This window comes from Emydura macquarii, unplaced genomic scaffold, assembly GCF_026122565.2.
Source record: "Emydura macquarii macquarii isolate MOO-44397 ecotype Brisbane River unplaced genomic scaffold, CSIRO-AGI_Emac_v2 contig_3220, whole genome shotgun sequence".
Taxonomy (NCBI): domain Eukaryota; kingdom Metazoa; phylum Chordata; order Testudines; family Chelidae; genus Emydura; species Emydura macquarii.
Window position 1 is genome coordinate 1,845,068 of NW_027133357.1, and position 17,220 is coordinate 1,862,287.

A 17,220-nucleotide genomic window follows, 5' to 3' on the forward strand; every position below is an offset into this window, starting at 1 on the left:
AGCTAGTCCTTTGTCTTTGAGAAACCAGTTTACCCCCTTCCCCAGACTTGTCTGGTAAAACACATTGTAGTCATAATTTCAGTTTGTTTATAAGCCTCAATGCGCATTTCATACATACATTGCACAAGAATATCGATCGGGGCGGTGTTAGTTTTTAAATGATACCTCACAAGGCATGTTTTGCACAAAGATTATTACAGTAGTGTGTTGGGTGTGAATACAGGGATGCTTTCGGTCACAGGCTTGTCTTTCCCTGCCATATACAGGGCCCAGCACTCTCATGGCACGTAGTAAATAATGTGGAGCTGCAGTTCCATGTGGTGCACTGACTAGGGCACTGGGTTTAGACTCTGCGGATCTGGGTTCTGCTCCCAGTCTCCTGCATGATCTCGTTTCCCCTCCCCAGCCTTTGCCTGTCTTGTTGGTTTAGACGACGCGTTCTTGAGGGCAGAGATATTCTTACTGTGTATATGTACCGTACCTAGTATGGTGGGGCTCTGATCCCAGCTCTAGTCCCCAGGTGCTACCGTAATACAAATAATAGCGGCAATCTCATGTTTCAGAAATGCGCCACCAGTGCTGACAGCTTGTTAAAACACAAGTCTCCAGTACTGAGGCTTATGGATCATCAGGAGCACAAGAGCTAAGTTAGAAGCTCGTGTTGTTCTTTAGGGTTATAGATGTTATTTTTACATACCGTTCCACTGGATTGTAAAACTGCAGCCAATACTGCAGGGCTGATGCCAGCCAGGCCACCCACACTATTGCTGGTGGAACAGCCAGGCTAAGAAGGTTGTTCATACATTGGGACAGGCCATCAGGGGTGTGGAGGGCTATGTCAGGATCTTCAGTGGCTGCTGCATAAAAACCCTCAGCATCCAGGACCACAGTGAGGAATGGCATAGCCTGAGGCTGGGAATCTGAGCACTGGAAAGCCCAGCTGCTTGTTAGGTTTTTGTGAAGGGTGATTGCCCAAGGGGAAAGGCCACAGAGGTGAGGCCTGGATAGTGGGCGAGGCAATGAATTCTGCTCTGCGGGGTCTGCTCCCCATCCAGTCAAAATCTAAATCTGGGCAGGGGAATTTTCAAAGCCTCTCTGCAGAGGATCCGGGCACTCAAACAACAGAGGGATTTTCATCAGCAGGTTCTGGATGGTGCTTGTTCTTTGAGACTCTTTTTTCTCGGCACAGGATGCTCACGCTCTCCCGAAGACAAGACTCACCTAGTTCCTCAGCCACTGGAATTTTTCACAGCCTCACTGCTATATGATGCTTGATTCTCTAGCCACTGCAGGTCTGCCAGGTTCCAAATAATATTGCTTTCCCCCAATCCATGATCACTCAAGACACTTCAGCACTCTTCTCACTGGGCACTGGTACTCTGGCCTGCCGGCCCCTTACCAACACCTGACTTAATAGAAAAGCCTCAGAAAAAGCTGGGAGTGGGAAACTGGTCTTTTATCTAGCACATGCCCCTTTAGTGGAAGGAGCCTGCTCGCTAGGGCTGGAAGCCATGCCTAGCGATTCTTCTTCAAAATCAGTTATTGTCACCCTCTCAGCCCCAGCCGCTAGCAGCTAACTCCTGCTTTCCTTTCACAGCTACAGCAGTATTTTCCTCCTTTCTCTCTCCCTCTCCTCCTCGAGACCTGTCCCAGCCCTACATCAGCTCGCTAGAACGTCTGCCATCATCAGAGCTCACGCCTCGCTGTATGGACGATTGCACAGTCACCCACTCACTTTATCAAATGATTTGTTTTTTTTTAACGGTATTTCCAAGATCAGAGTCTAATAGACGGTGATTTGCTGTTATTAGCCAGATCTCAAGTGCTATGTCTCAACCTTCACTACAGAAGCGCTGTTGTTCTGCTCTAATTGGAGACCAGGCTTTCAGTTTAAAGCTCAAATATTCTAAGTGCTCTAAAATCTGTACGGTTAATCAGGTTACCTTGAAATTTGGTGTACTGTGTGGAGGATGGTCAGTGAGCCAGATGTGGGGGCCACTTGACCAAGGGGTGCCTGAGAGCTTTTGTTTGTTTGTTTTTGTTTGTTTTTTGTTTTAAGATTTGACACAGTCTGGTAACATTTTCTTGCCCATAGATACAGATCAAACCAGAGTTCAGATCCTAGCACCATGATCTCAAAGGCTCAGCAGAGTGCCTGGCACTCCCCAGCGTTTTGGGGGCAATAAAATTAAAGTGTTTGGTTCTCCAGCTAGGCCCGCTAAGGTTCGCTTGCCTAATGAATAACACTGAGCATGTGCAGAGAGAGAGACAGACTAACCATGTGGAAAACTACCTTCATATCAAGGGGTCTGGATGGCTCTGAGCATATGTTATGGTCGTCAGAGCTAAGAACTCCCCCTAGGTTCTGGGGATTTGAAACCAACCTCGGGCAGAAATCTGAAGTAAATGGAGCAATACACCTGCTTTCATCTGCCTCTAGCAAAGGGGAGTTTTGTGTTGGTGAAATGTAGTCTGAGGACCGCAGGATCTTCAAAAGGGGCTGAAACGATCTCTTGGAAAAGAAGATAAACAACACAAGCAAATGCTTGTTGGGAAAGGGAGGGTGATTAGGGCTGGTAGAGCAAGTGGGAAGAGGGGTTGGGAGGGAATTGAGAGGATGGGGACTGGGGGAGTAAGAGGACAGGAATGGGAAGGGGAACAAGGATAGATGACGGAGAGTGGGGGAGAATAGAAGCAGGGGTGCCTATCAGCACCACATTTCCCTATTGTGCCCTCCTTATGCACACCAGGTTCTGGAGGGGCTTGCGTATCTTCTTCCCCTCCCTCCATGTGAGATCTGGGATCCCTGCTCCCCAGGATGTGTGAACTGTGCTTCTTGTCCCCCTGTGTGCGCCAGGCTCTGGGTCCCCTGCCCATCTCTGGCAGTCTGTTCCCTCCACCCCCATCTCCCCTCTGCTTGGGCAGGGGGCTTGTTTTCTGATGGAAGTGTCTGAGCCCTTTTCCCTATTCCCACTTTGAGGTGGCTTCTGGATGTCCTAGGGCCCTGCCCATCTATGAGGCTGTGACCACCCCATCCCTGCCCTCCTCAGGTGAGCCAGGTTCTGGAGGGGCTTGGTTTTCTTGGGAGTATCTGGGGAAGCCATGCCTCTGGGTTGGGAGCTTAGAGCACAGGGCTAAGATTGGGGTGAGGAGCTGAGAACAGACATGCTTGACACATATCAGAAACTCTCCAGCAGTAGGGAGGGGACTGGAGAAGGAAACAGCCTCTGACTTGAATGGAGCAGTTCACACCGGTGAGCTATTTTTCAGGCTGTAGTCATTCTCATGGAGATAAATGGACCACTTCACCCTTCTCTGAGTCTGCAGTGTGGCTGATTGATGTGCAGAAACCACCCCCCCCCCCACCCATTTCATACAACATTATCTGCTCTAGCTAACGCTGGGAGGGAAGCTCTTCCTGTTGAAAGGAGAACTCTGCTAAGGGTTCTAAAATCGGTGTGCTTACCTGGATTGTCCTGACATTTTGTAACACTCATGGGTGTAGGGTAGGGTTAGTGATCCAAATATGGGGCCACTGGAGCAAAGGGATTTAAAGATCCAGCTCCCATGAAAAAAACAGAATTTCATTAACTTTAGATTCTAGCAACTTTGAAGTCAGAAACCCACCCTGGACAGAAACTGGAGAGCAACCTGGAAGCATGTTTCCCTTCCCCCCCACCATCATTAAATCCACAGCCATTGCCTACCTCACTACTGACCATGCCCATGATGGCACCAGCCACGCAATTCCGTAGGCGTTAGGAAATGAGGCGGGTTGGAACCTCCGGGTCCACATGCCCCTCTTTCCTCTGATCAGACCTAGGTTCACTCCCGCAGATTTGACACTGCTCCAACTTCCCCGGCTCTCTTCTTATCGCAATCACAACAGCTGCTCTAACTTATTCCTCCACCCTTCAGCACAGCTACAGTTAACCTAACCCAATGAATGCATCTGAGGGGACTGTAGCTAATTCCCTGTGGCTATTGTCAGCTCCAGGGGGACAGAGCTAAGGTTTTGGGGGCATTTACCTTCCCTCTGGGTTTGCTGATTTCCATAGTTTGAGTTTGCAGAACTCGATGGAAGGGCATGAGCTATCCCCGGCCAACCTTAACTTTGTGTAAATGGTGTGTTTTGCCATTGAGTAAAGGTCACGTTTCAGAATAAAAATGCACTGCAAATGTTTGAGAATACGATTAAAGCCAGTCCTAACATGGCAGCATGTGCCCAGAGCAGTCTGAATAACAGACAGAAATCCAGCCCTTTGATTATCTTTATTTCTCTGTCAACGCTAGTTTGATTTAAGGCTTATCTACATTTGAAATGCTACCACAACACAGCTGTAGTGTGTCAATATAGACTCTGCTTACACCGATGGGGGTGGTTCTCCCATCTCTGTAGTTAATCCACCTCCCCGAGTCGTGGTAGGTGGGTTGGCAGAAGAATTCTTCCATCACCTACCGCAGCCTACACCAGAGGTGAGGTCGGTTTAACTATGCCAATCAGGGGATGGGGATTTTTTCACACCCTTGAGAGAGAGAGCTGGCCTTTTCAGTGTAGACCTGGCCTTAGAATATGACATGATTTGTTTAATGCCTGGTATTAGCTGTGGACGAACGGAGGTGTACCTTGGAGTTTCCAACACACACAAAGACCAGAGCTGCCTCTGAAATGCTCGCTGGCTAAGTCCGATAAATCCTCTCCATGGGGCTCTGGTTGTGTAACCAGGAGGAAAGCAGGGAGCTGCCCAATGTTCACTGACACACAATCCATGGAAGTCTGTAAATCCACGCTGGAAAAGCTTGAGCACCCTTGTGAAGTTCAACATGTACAGCAGCATAGCAGCAGAGCCATTAAATACCGCCTGGGCAGGGCAGTTTCTGTCTGGCGATCAGCTCCCTTTCGACACCATTAGCCACCAACTGCCCAATGCATAGGAACAGAGGATTTGCCATGCCAGTGGTCCAGCTGGTTGTGTGTCCCACAGCAGCGAAGGAGAGTACAAGAAACCTGCTGTTATGGGATCACATGCCCATAGAGAGCAGTGGTGTAGCTGTGCTGGTCCCAGGATATGAGAGAGAGGGGGTGGGGTGGGGTGGGGGAATATCCTTCATTCACCCAACTTCTGTTGATGGAAGGGGCAAGCTTTCAAATTTGCACAGAGCTCTTATTCAGGTCTGGGAAAGGTTTGGGAGCGTGTTCACCACTTATACTAAGCAATCTGTCCCATCTCGTATTTAGCTGGGACACTGAGAACCTCTCCAGAGCTGAAGAAGAGTTCTGTGCAGCTCAAAAGCTTGTCTCTTCCACCAATAGAAATGGAGCCACTAAAAGATATTCCCTCACCCACCTTGTCTTTCTCATAGGGAGTCAGGAGGATGTTCTTTCTTAGTTACAGGTTGGGCACAAGGCCTGAAGAAGGAGGACTTAGTTCCTGTCCTGCATTCTTAGGGTGGGTGGGTTGGTTGATAGTGACATTTTGTGGCAGGGAGTTCCAAAGACCTCCTGTGCCGTGTGTGTCGGGAAAACCCTTTTCTTGGAGCAGTTGAATGGAATTTGTGGTGGGTGCCATTCTTTCCCCATGCATCAAAGCTGCAACTGAAGAAGTCCATGCCAGGCTTGAGGAGAAGGCTCCTTTTGGCCTCCATACCCCTCCCACGGCCCAGTTCAGGCCACACCCAGACAAGATGCAGCAGCTGCAGCTTCACTGAGGTTGCACCCATTCATGCCGGGCCGGGATTTGCCATAGGCTGGCTGTCGGTCTGTAGTGGCCTTGCCATCCTTTCTCAGCCTCGCTGTCTCTCGCTTGGGGCTGGCCCAACTCTCACTGGCCTGGATTTGTGTCCTGGAAGAAGGAATTGGCAGAGAGAGCTGCCAACATTGGCCGATGGGCACTGAGGGAGAAGAGCCACATACAGGGAAGCAGAGCTGGGCTGTACGTGGGGCATAATTCATCAGTCTCCTTATGAGATTGAAGCTTGGAAGCCTGGCAGGCAGATCCCGGGGCAAGTGGCATTGAATTCTTGCATCTCTTTCCTTCCCCTGTAGGGACCACACCTGTTATCTTGGCCTCCTTCCACTCGTACAAACAAGCTCCTCTTTAGCCCAAACAGGATCCTGTGTGGATCCCAGTCTGAGGAACCCTGTCTTGACCAAAACATCCCTCTCGTGCTTCTGTCGGAAACCTGCTGCTGCCCGGGCCAGGCTCTTGGCTGATGATTCAGCCAGGAAGGGCTAAACAGACAGGCATAATGGGGGAGTGGTGCGCTCAGCTCTCAGACAGCACCTGCGGAGCTGCACTGGGATTGTAACAAGGCTCCTCTAGTACCGCTCCCATGGCGAGCCAGCCTCCCGATCTCCTGCTAAGCACTGCACGGGGCAGGAGAGGCCCAGCCTGAGGTTAGCAGCAGGGGCTGTAGGTGCATAGGCGGAGCCAGGAGGGGCCCAGGACTAGAGCGACAGGGTGCTGCAGGTCCAGGCTGAGGTGCGTTGGAAGAACTGTGGGGAGCTGCCTCTCCATCTCGGGCTTCTCCAGCTGTAATAACTGCAGCATCTCTGTGCTGCTGCAGGGACGGGTTATGCCACCACATGCACCCCAGTGGAGCTGCATGCGGTGACGGAAGAACTCGGTCCACGCGCTCTGATTTGGTGTTTTTCCCCAAACCCTGGTGGGTAGTTTATTTGTGCTCCATTCCCTTGCCTGGAAGCCCCCGCTGCAAAGCAAACTGTTGTCTAAGCTCCCCCCAATATTTCCTGAGCTTGGAGCTCCTGTTGACTGAAGACCTTTGATGGCTCCCCGTCTCTCCTGGAAGACTTGCCTGGGAGCACAGTTTATCTTGTAGTTCCTCGGGGTTGTGCCGGGCCATGTCCTGTCTGATCACAGTATCTCTCTAGGCAGAGTTCCTTCTTCTGGTGGCAACTGGCTTCAGGACTCTGGATCTGTCCACTGCACGCCTCTGTTCTGGACCAGTGTGAGTCCCACCCAGCTGTCTGTGACCCTTGCTGCGTTGCCCGTTTCCCCAGCCAGAGCCGCCTGGCCCATGTGTCTGATCCGTGCTGCTGGGGAAGCCAACGGGCATCATGACCATCTTTTTGTTTCTCCACCTTAGTCAGGGTGTCCAGTGTTGCATTCTGCCAGCCCTGACCTGGAGCCTGAGCTAGTGAAATCCATCTCTCCTTGTGCTTGAGGCTGTACTGAACAGAGACTGGGCATCTGATCCAAGATCCTGCATCTCTAGGGCCTGGCAGAACTCCAACCGAAGGCATGCAGAGTATGCTATTGAGTCTAATGGGTTTCCTCCACGTCGGTGGGAAGGAGTGTTGGCTAGACTCACCACTCTAGTATTCAAGACAGTATCAGCTGCAATGGGCCCACCACTGTGGCTTCAGGGGCAACCATGTGGCTGATTAGTCGATTGCTGACTATGGTAAAACCCTGTTTGGCTGCTAGTGCACGTGTGCAGAGACAATAGAATCTCCTTGTGGTGTCCTCCGCCTGGACAATGATATTCCTGATGCTCTTGGTGCTTATCTTGCTGCTTATCCTGTAACTTTCCCACTTAGCCAAGTGATTCTTAGCTTTGCAGTTGTGATAAATTTCTCCTGAGTGCAGCTCCCGTCAGATTTATGGTTGGGTCTGTTTTTGCAGCATGCGGTTTTTCCTTGGCCAGCATGAATAGCCTCCTTGAAGGACCATTCCCTATAGCCTTTGATTGATGCGCTGGGGTTGGTCACTAATTCACTGGGCTCTTGAAAGGATATGGGGGAGTAGCAGGCCCAGCCAGTTGCCGGATTGCACCATTTACGTGGCATTACATGTGGGAGCTGTTAGCACCGAGTCCAGAAATATTACGGTGATTTCAAATGACTTTAAGCAATTTCATAGCAAATTCTTCCAGCTATGCTGGGCACGTTTCAGGGCACAATCTCCTGGTTTTTTCCCTTGACTGGAAGCTGCCTTGAGAAGGGGTCAATCAGCCCAGATTCCCTAGATTCATTCCACAGGGGACAAGTGGCTGCTTCTCTTTCTTATTTAGTTGCTTCGCGACCATAACTCGTGGCTCTCATGAAAAGCCCTGAGATTCTCAAGGGTACAGGTCACTGGTATCAGATGGGCTGGTGGGTGTGACTTTTCTTGCACACTTTTCTTTGTGCTTAGTTGTAGAACTGCTTATTAGAGCAGATGAATCGAGCGGCCTTTTACCGGTTAACATTAAAGAAAGAGGGCTATCTTTTTGCTCTGGCCCAGATGTGGGATAGCTGCCTGACTCCACGTTCTCCTCTCCCATGTGTGAATAGATGGCTTGAGCATTCCTCATTTAACTGGGACGGAAATAACTGGCCTGTTCCTTGCTTGCTGGTTCCCACTCCCTGTGGGCATCTTGTTCACAAGCAGTGCTGTTGCAGATATGTCACCATAACCATCCAAATACACTGGAGACCTTTGTACTGCAAACCAGAGGATGCCGCTGTGAGAGAGACATCATCTGTGGGAATACAGACATCATAGAAACTTTAAAAAATGTATTTCGTAAGTGGGTTTAATCTGCATAGGCTTTAAAGTCACTTTTTTCTCTATGAAGATGAAAATTCCAGAAAATAAGCTATTTGACCAATGGCCTCATTCCAAAATAGGCCCATTACTGTAAAATACCTCATTTCTCAGAAAGAAATGCTCACGTTGGAACTGAACCTAACTTATTTTTCATTTTGCTCATGGATGTTGAGTGACTGATTTTTCCAGTCAGCTATTTTTATAGAATTTTTGTGTAAAACGTTGTAAGTGTGAAAGAGGGGTCAAGTTGATTAATTCTCAATGGTGGAAGATAGCTGTTAAAGGTGGAAATCTAATAAACTAAATTTGCCAATTGGATACATGTTATAGCCAATATTAGAATTGAATTGAATAGGAGAACCCCTTTTTATTGAGTCCCGGGAGCATTTGCTTACTAAGTTAACGCTAGGTTCATTTCAGGTCAACTTTTACTCTTATCTTGGACAGTATTATTCAAATCTTGGATACTTGGTTATTCTTAACCAATCAACAATTTATTAATTGACATCAGTATTCAGTCAACAGTTCATCAATCATGTGTAGACAGAGCCAAAGTTCTAGTCATGTGCTGAACTTACCAATAAAATCCTGCAAGTAATTGTCATACAGTATGGGTGACGCTCAGCAGTTACACCAAGGAACAGTGCAAATCACCAAGATATCTTGTTACACTTACTTATGACATCAATCATCGCTGGATTAAAAACTGGCTAACTGATAGGTCTCAAACTGTAATTGTAAACGGGGAATTGTAATTGAGGAAATTAGTCTGTTTCCAATGAGGATTCCACAGGGATCAGTTCTTGGCCCTACTCTATTAAATATTTTTATCAGTGACCTAGAAGAAAACATAAAATCATCACTGATAAAGTTTTGCAGATGACTCAAAAATTGACGGAGTGATAAATAATGAAGAGGACAGGTCACTGATTCAGAGCGATCTGGATCGCTTGGTAAACTGAGTGCAAGCAAACAGTGTGTGTTTTAATCGGGCTAAATATAAATATATATCCATCTAGGAACAAAGAACATAGGCTATACGTACAGGATGGTGGACTCTATCCTGGGAAGCAGAGACTCTGAGAAAGATTTGGGGATTGTGGTGGATAATCAGCTGAACATGAGCTCCCAGTGTGATGTGGTGGCCAAAAGAGTTATGTGATCCTGGGATGTGGAAAGAGGGGAATCTTGAGTGGGAGTAGAGAGGTGCTATATTTGGCACTGGTGCGATCTCTGTTGGAATCCTGGATCTGGTTCTGGTGCTCAGAGTTCAAGGAGGAGGCTGATAAATTGCGAGATGGTTCAGAGAAGAGCCACGAGAATGCTTAAAGGATTAGAAAACCTGCCTTCTAGTGATAGGTTGAGCTCTTTGAGTCTGTTTACTTTAACAAAGAGAAGGTTAAGGGGGTGAGTTGATTACAGGCTCCAAGTATCTACACGGGGAACATATATTGAATAATGAGCTCTTCAGTCTAGCAGAAAGGTGTAACACGATCCAATGGCTGGAAGTTGAAACTAGACAAATTCAGACTGGAAATAAGTGTACAATTTTTTAATAGTTAGGGTAATTAATCACTGGAACAATTTAGAAAGGGTTGTACTGGACTTTCCATCACTGACCATTTTTAAATCAAGGCTGGATGTTTTTCTAAAAGATCTGCTCTAGGAATGATTCTGTATAACACAGGCCAGAGAACTTCCCCAGAAGGTCAGACTAGATGGTCACAATGGGCCCTTCTGGCCTTGGAATCTATGAGCTAGGTTCTTTAGTACTGAACACATTTATCACACTTCAGTATTTCTTCAAGAAGTAACAATGCACTTGTTTTTAAGGGCCCTTTAAGAGTGTTGTCCCTGCTGTTTGAATAGTTGGGTATGGAAGGGATGCGTTTAGAGCAGGAGTGGCCAAACTGTGGGTCGTGAGCCGCATGTGGTTCTTTTATAGGTAAAGTGCTGCTTGCGGAGCCCCTATGCCCCCCTTCCTCCCCCCCATTCTTCACCTACCACACTGGGGTGGGGAGATTAGAGTTTCTGCCCTGCGGAAGGGTGGTTGGGCTAGAGAATTCTGCCCACTGGGAACGGGGATTTCGGGGGGTCAGTAACTTTGGCCACCCCTGGTTTAGAATATAAAAAGTTATTGCTTCAAGTTATTGATTTAAATCTCTCTTAGGCCAATTTTCTTGGACTTATAAAGGAGAGCATGCCTATAACATTGGGTAAAATCTGAAGTGTGGTTACTGGAGTTCTCGCTAAAGAGTGTATTTTTGTTAAAGAACAAAAGGGGAAATACAATCTTTTAAAAGAAACCCCCTCACTTCTTATCCTGGTAACTCTGGTCTTTTCCACATGGCTACTCCAGGCATCAGAGGTTTTTTATGCTTGATTCATTTCATGGATTGCATTTCAGTATTAGCCCATTTTATTAATTGGAATTTCCTGCTTTTTAAGCAATTTCTTTTAGTAATTCAAAGTTATGCCCTGGTTTATAACTTTCAAAACTCCTTCCTTCTGCTATATAACCATTCCTATGCTTTCTAGGATGCAACAGTTATTTACAATGAAAACCAGCAAAATCCCTTATAATCCTCCATATCTAATGACATACTCCATTCATTCTTTGATTTTATATAAGCATTTCATGTTATTTAGGGCTTACAGTGGAACAAGGGGCACTCTCCGCATACAGAGAGATGTAGGTCAGAGCCACAAAGCAAACAAACGTATAGTTTGGGGAAAAGGCGAGGTGGTGTGGAATTCTTGGGGTAACAGGCAGCTTTATTTCTCATTGGTTTAACTTGCAGATTCTCCACCTATCTCTTTAGTTTGCCTTAATTAAGACACCCCAGACAAGATGTCCTCTCTGTTGGGCATAGGTGCTAGAACTAGGAACTCTGGGGTGCTGCCATATCCCCTGGCTTGAAGTGGATTCCGTTATATACAGAGTTTACAGTTTGGTTCCGTGGCTCTCAGCTCTCCCTACGCTCCCATAAAAACTGTTCCAGCACCCCTGATGTTGGGATGGGTCTGATGACTCTCATTGTCTATAGCTTTGAGAGGAAGCTAAGGTTTAGAATATGCAGTGGGGTGATTGCCACCCGAGAGTTAAAAGGGCAGAGAGAGAACGGTAGTTGTCCACATATTTTCAAGGCATATTGTAATGCTTATGCACCTTACAACTTCCCATAAACTGGTAGCGCAGTGTCATCTCAAGACCTTTTCAATCTGCACAAGACCATGCCAGCGTCTGCAAAAGTGATGTCATATGTCTGGATTTTTAAAAAATATATATTTTTGCAGGTGGGCTCACAGACTTAGCTCCGTAGTGTAGGCCAGCGGTTCCCAAACTTTTCTCGGCCGTGGCACACCTTGGTACCTTTAATTATTTTGAGGCACACCACCATGTAGTCGCCAAATGAGCTTATGAATATTCATGAGCCAATTCAGAGCTCTTCAAGTAGTTTTTCAAAAAGTTCCGTGGCGCGCCTGCTGAGTTGGGGAAACCCCAGTTGGGAAACACTGGTGTAGGCCAGGCCTAAGTCAATGCAAGGCAGCTTACGCCGACCTAACTCTGTAAGCGTCTACACTAAAGTGTTGCTCCCGCAATGTAACTTGCCCAATACACCGACTTAACTCCAGCTCTGCGAGAGGCGTAGCACTTAAGTCGACGTAGTTAGGTCAATGCAATGTTAGTGTAGACACTGCATTGCTTACATCGACTGTTGCTGGCTTTCAGAAGCCATCCTACAATGCCCCATGCTGATAGTTAAATGGGTGCAAGCAACACAAGGAGCCTAGTGTGGACATGCAAAAATGATGTAATTACTGTGCTGACTGTACATTGACGTAACTTAGGTTGACATAATTTTGTAGTATAGACTTGCCCTTAGTCTCCATAGTTGCAAAACTCTGAATGTTTGTTTTTTAAATTGCTGATTTAAACCGGACTCTTCCCAAAATTGACATGCACTAAGGAGACCCTGATTCGAGCCTGCTTAGACAAAGTTGCATAACCCCCAGGTAGGCCTTGCACCGGATTTGCTCAAAGGCCTCAGAGGGAGGTGCTGTGAGGTGACATAAGAGAAGTTTGCAAACCGTAAGAATTAAAGGTAAGGCTGAGAAGCTGTGTCTTTTGGGCCAACCAGACACCAGAGGGAAGAGAGATGTTCTAGAATCCCCAAGACTGATCACCTTGGAGAGAAAAAGTCACAAAATCAGCATACAGGCCATTCCAGGCTTTGACTCAGTCTCTTTGCACCTGAAGGGCCTCTAGAGAGAAATGCTGAGCCAGCAAAACATCACTATCCGGTTCCTTACCGGCAGTTCCCGCTTCTACTCGTCATAAGTCCAGAAAGGTATGAGGGCAGCCCCCGGTTATCTCACAGATCTTGGTGGGTTTTTTTCAGCTTTTGTCTTTGTGAGCAGCGAAACATCCCAACCTATTTCCCCGTTTTATTTTTAGAAGGTAGAAGTGGAAGTGTGCATGGGTTTGGAAAACCAAGAAAGCCCACAGGCAAAGGTGTCTGAAAAGTTCTCTGAGTTTAAATAGTCCTATATTGTCTCATAAAATTATTCATTAGAGTGTGTGGTGTATTGAAAACTGTTAAAATTGTAGGTTGTTGCTTTAAATGTCAGGGTTTTCTTTCCTGGTCCTGCCTGCAGGCTAAGGGGCTCTGTAGGGAAATGTGCAATCTGAGCTCAGCAGCCAGCCAGCCTAGAGTAAGTGAACTGTGCCTGACTGATTAAGGGAGCAGCCTGCTTTGTCGCTCTCTGTTTCAGAGTTCTTGCGTATTGGAGTTCTGGAGCCTAAGACATAAAAGTAGTGTTACGTTGTGGTCTTTCAGCAAGAGTTTTTTGTTTTTTTTTTAAATCTATCTTCTCTGTGGTGCCATGAACATATCACTGTGTTCTGTGTTTTCAAGTTCTGAGAGATTTGAAATTGTCACCTGTCATTTCTGCTAAAGAAAAGTTGTCAAATGTCTGCTTATAATGGGTATTCCGTTCAAGTCTGCATTATAATCTCTCTGTTGGGGGACAAAAGGGTTAGCTGCCATGTGAGTTGAATCCTATGAAAGAAGCTTTATAATTGGCTCTGAGGTTATGTTCCAGATATTCGGTAAAAATTTGGTTTTAATATTAAGCTACTTAACTAGATTCAAACTATAGATGTGATTTGAATTCCTTCTTTGGAATTATAACCAAATGGAAAGCCACCTTCTCAGGCCTTGTCTACACTAGCACTTATGCTGGCAAAACTTTTGTCACTCAGGGGTGTGAAACCTCCCTCCCCCCCTCACCCCCCGAGTGACATAAGGTTTGTCAGCATAAGCGTTAGCGAGGACAGTGTTATGTCAGTGGGAGACGCTGTCCCGCTGACATAGCTACCAGCGCTCATTTAGATGGTTTTACGATGTCGGCGGGAGAGCTCTCTCCTGTCGACATAACATGGCTACACAAGCGCGCTTACAGTGGCACAGCTGTACCGATACAGTGTAGACGAGCCCTTAGAATCCTCTTTAGAATTTTGAAGGGTTGGCTATTTTTAATATTGCATTTGATTTAACGCCGATCCAGTATTGAGACTGACTTGTTGATCTGACCTCGATTGGATGGCTGTATTGCTTATTGGTGGTTTAGTTTAACGTTATTATTAATAGCTTAGTTTTGGTGCAGTGGGTTTTATTTTGAAGTGTTTTACTAAGAAGTGTAAAAAGACAGTCACACGTCTTTCCAGAAGCCAGGCTGGTCTGGGTGGACACTATCGGTTAACCTAAAAGCCTGACCAGCTGCCCTTAATTGGTCTTTCCTCCTGATGCCCCTCATGACCTTGCACTGTGCTGCTGGCAGAGGGCGGGGTGATGTAGCTGGAGGTTCTGTGTAGAGGCCAGCGGGGAAGAATGGGGTGGGAGGCTGTAGGTAATTTACCGTAGGCGGCGGAGACCAAGAGCAGCATCAGGAGGAAGGACAGAACATTGGCGATGGCACGGGAGCAGTGAGTGTAGGAGTGTAGGTCGCAGCACCTTTCTGCCCGGCTGCCCCTCTGGCTGGCTGGAGGTGCGGTTGGGCCAGATCTCAGGGGTGTTGTGACCCCATGTGCGAGGTCGCAATGTCACTCTCACTGACATTTAGCCCGGCCACTCTTTCCTCTGGACGGAGGGGCAGCCGGGTCAAATATCTGTGGCATTATGAACACTCAGCCAGAGCAACGCTCCGGACTGCTCCGGCGGCAGCTATACAGATTTAGTACAGAACCGCTGCTTAACAGCGGCCAGTCCGCGGCCCCCTGACTCCATGGCCTGTGGGACGTTGAGCAAATGCACAAACCTTGGGCACAGGAGTGTTTGCCTTCCCCACCGGCAAACCACTGCAGTCCATCGGCAGGGTCCTGGGCTGGATGGGCCGTTGGTCTGAGCCGGGGTGACAAATGTGTTGCCGCCACTAGCTGGCAGGTGCCGCTCTCTCCTCTGCCAATTTCCCGGCATTGGCTTAAAGCGTTGCTCAGGAAGGAGTGGATGGCGTGGATGTCAGGCTTCACCTTCTCTCTCAGCCCTTTGTTTGCTCAGGGCCAGACTCTGATCTCCCTCTCCTGGCAGTTCTGCTGAAGTCACTGGCAATGCTCTGGCTTCATTGCGCTCTGCGAGCCAGGAACCAACCCTGCGGTTTCAGAGCAGTGCACAGGGCATGCTTCAGAGAGGATGGTCACAGGGTCCCGCTGCACCTGGGTTTTCAGGGAAGGGTGGGATTGGGTCTCAGATACGCAAATACAGGTTGCGATTCCAGGATTCCCAGGTGGGTGTCCTCCTCCAGCTCTCCCCGGAGCCTGACAGCAGGCAGGCTGCTTCCAGTAGCTACCCTGGAGCTGTCAGGGCTGGTGTGTGGCCGGGGGGGAGGCATCCGCCCCGAGCAGGGCTGGAGAGGCTGCTTGCCAGATCGCCCTTTGTGAATCATTGCTATATTTGGACTGGCAGCCACATGGCTGCGCGCCCCTGCCAGTGCACTTCTGACAGCTGCTGGGAGAGGCGGAGTGAGGCAGGCAGGCGACAGGGAGAGAGTCCTGACAATCAGAGGAAATTATCCGGCTGATCGCTGGGCTGGGAGCCCCGGCTTCCCAATGGCACCGAGCATGAGCACAGCCTGCCGTTGGAGCTAGAGACAAGTGAATTGGAGCAGCGCCAAGTCTGCAGCCCCTGGCCTTGGGAGCGAGCAGGCCCTGCTGACAGAGATCCCGCTGACCTGGGATAGCTCGGCCGGCAAGCAAGCAGGCAGACGCAGGCAAGGTACGTGCTGCATCCTGAAGGTGGGGTCTGCAGCACCCTGCCTTCCAGCTCCTCTCTGGCCAGCTTCTCCTGCTGCCTCCCCACCATGCGTCTCTTCCTCTTTTTTTCTCCTTCCACCTCGCTATCGCTTGGACCCTCCCTCCCGTCAGCAGTGTGCCCGCTCCCCCGTGAAGGCCGAGGGTACACCTTGTAGCCACAACCGTGGCCTTGCTCACCCCTGCTTTGATGGGGGCTTTTGTGGGTATTATCTGGGATCCATTTTTCTCCTCTGTGCTTCATCAGGGTGAGAAATGGGGCAATATGGCCTGTTTTCTGGGAAGATTTTGTCTCCTTTGTGGCCTGCTACCCTGGGGAAATCCAACACCCCATCCCCCATAGCTTGTGACTTTGGGGAGTCATATGCAGGAGGGGCGGGGTAGCATGCTGGATGGTCCCAGGATGCCTCTGTGCGTAGATTTGGTTTAGCGGGATATTTATACCCTCCTCTTGCCCTGATGTTTGTGAGTACGGCTGCAGCAGGGAGGAGGAGCAGCCGGCAGGTGATCCTTCCAGGCTGCTGGTCTGCTGCAGTTCCACAGGCATTGCCTGGGTCAGCAGGTTCCCGAGTGCTGATCTACCCCACAAGGCACACGCTGAGATCCCGTTGCAGATGATAAGGAAGCAGGCTACAGACCTTGGAGGGAGACTGGGGCTGGGTCACTAGCACCCACTTGTGGAGGTGGAGAAACTTAGATTGGAAGCTCTGTGGGGAGGGACCATCTCTGTGTTCTGTGTTTGTACAGCGCCTAGCGCAGTGGAGCCCTGGTCTGTGACTGGAGCTCCCAGGTGTGACCATAGTACAAATAATAAGTGGGAATCTAATTTGGCTCCCCTGCTGTCTGGAGGGGCTGGTGCCACACCTTGGTGCTGGCTGGATGTTTGTGAAGGGGCATGCTGGCAGATGCCAGCCCATGGGGCGGGCAGGAGCTTGGGAAGCAGCAGCACGCAAGCGGGAAGTGTTTCACTGTGTCTCCTTCTCCTTCCCGTAGGTCGCAGATTTGGATTCCAAGAGCAGCTCCCTTGGGCAGAGGCCCATGCCGGGAGTGACTCACTCCCTATGAAGTGCATCGCTTGGCCTCCTGGGAAAGTGGCTCGTTTATTCCAACTGACTGATTCTCGTTCACAATGTCCAGGCAGGTGAAGCGTCCCCCAGCCCCTCCTGCTGCCGCTGGCTGTGCCGGGTCCCTGAAGGGGTGCATGCTGGAAGGGCGCCGCGTTCCTCTCTGAGCCCATGGCTTTGCTGTGCTCTGGTACCCACGTGCTGCATCAGATGGGATCCACTCACCCACGGGCTCCGAAGATGCCTGGGTGGCCGATTGGAAAGAATTGCAGAGAGTCAGCGGTGATCGTCTCTT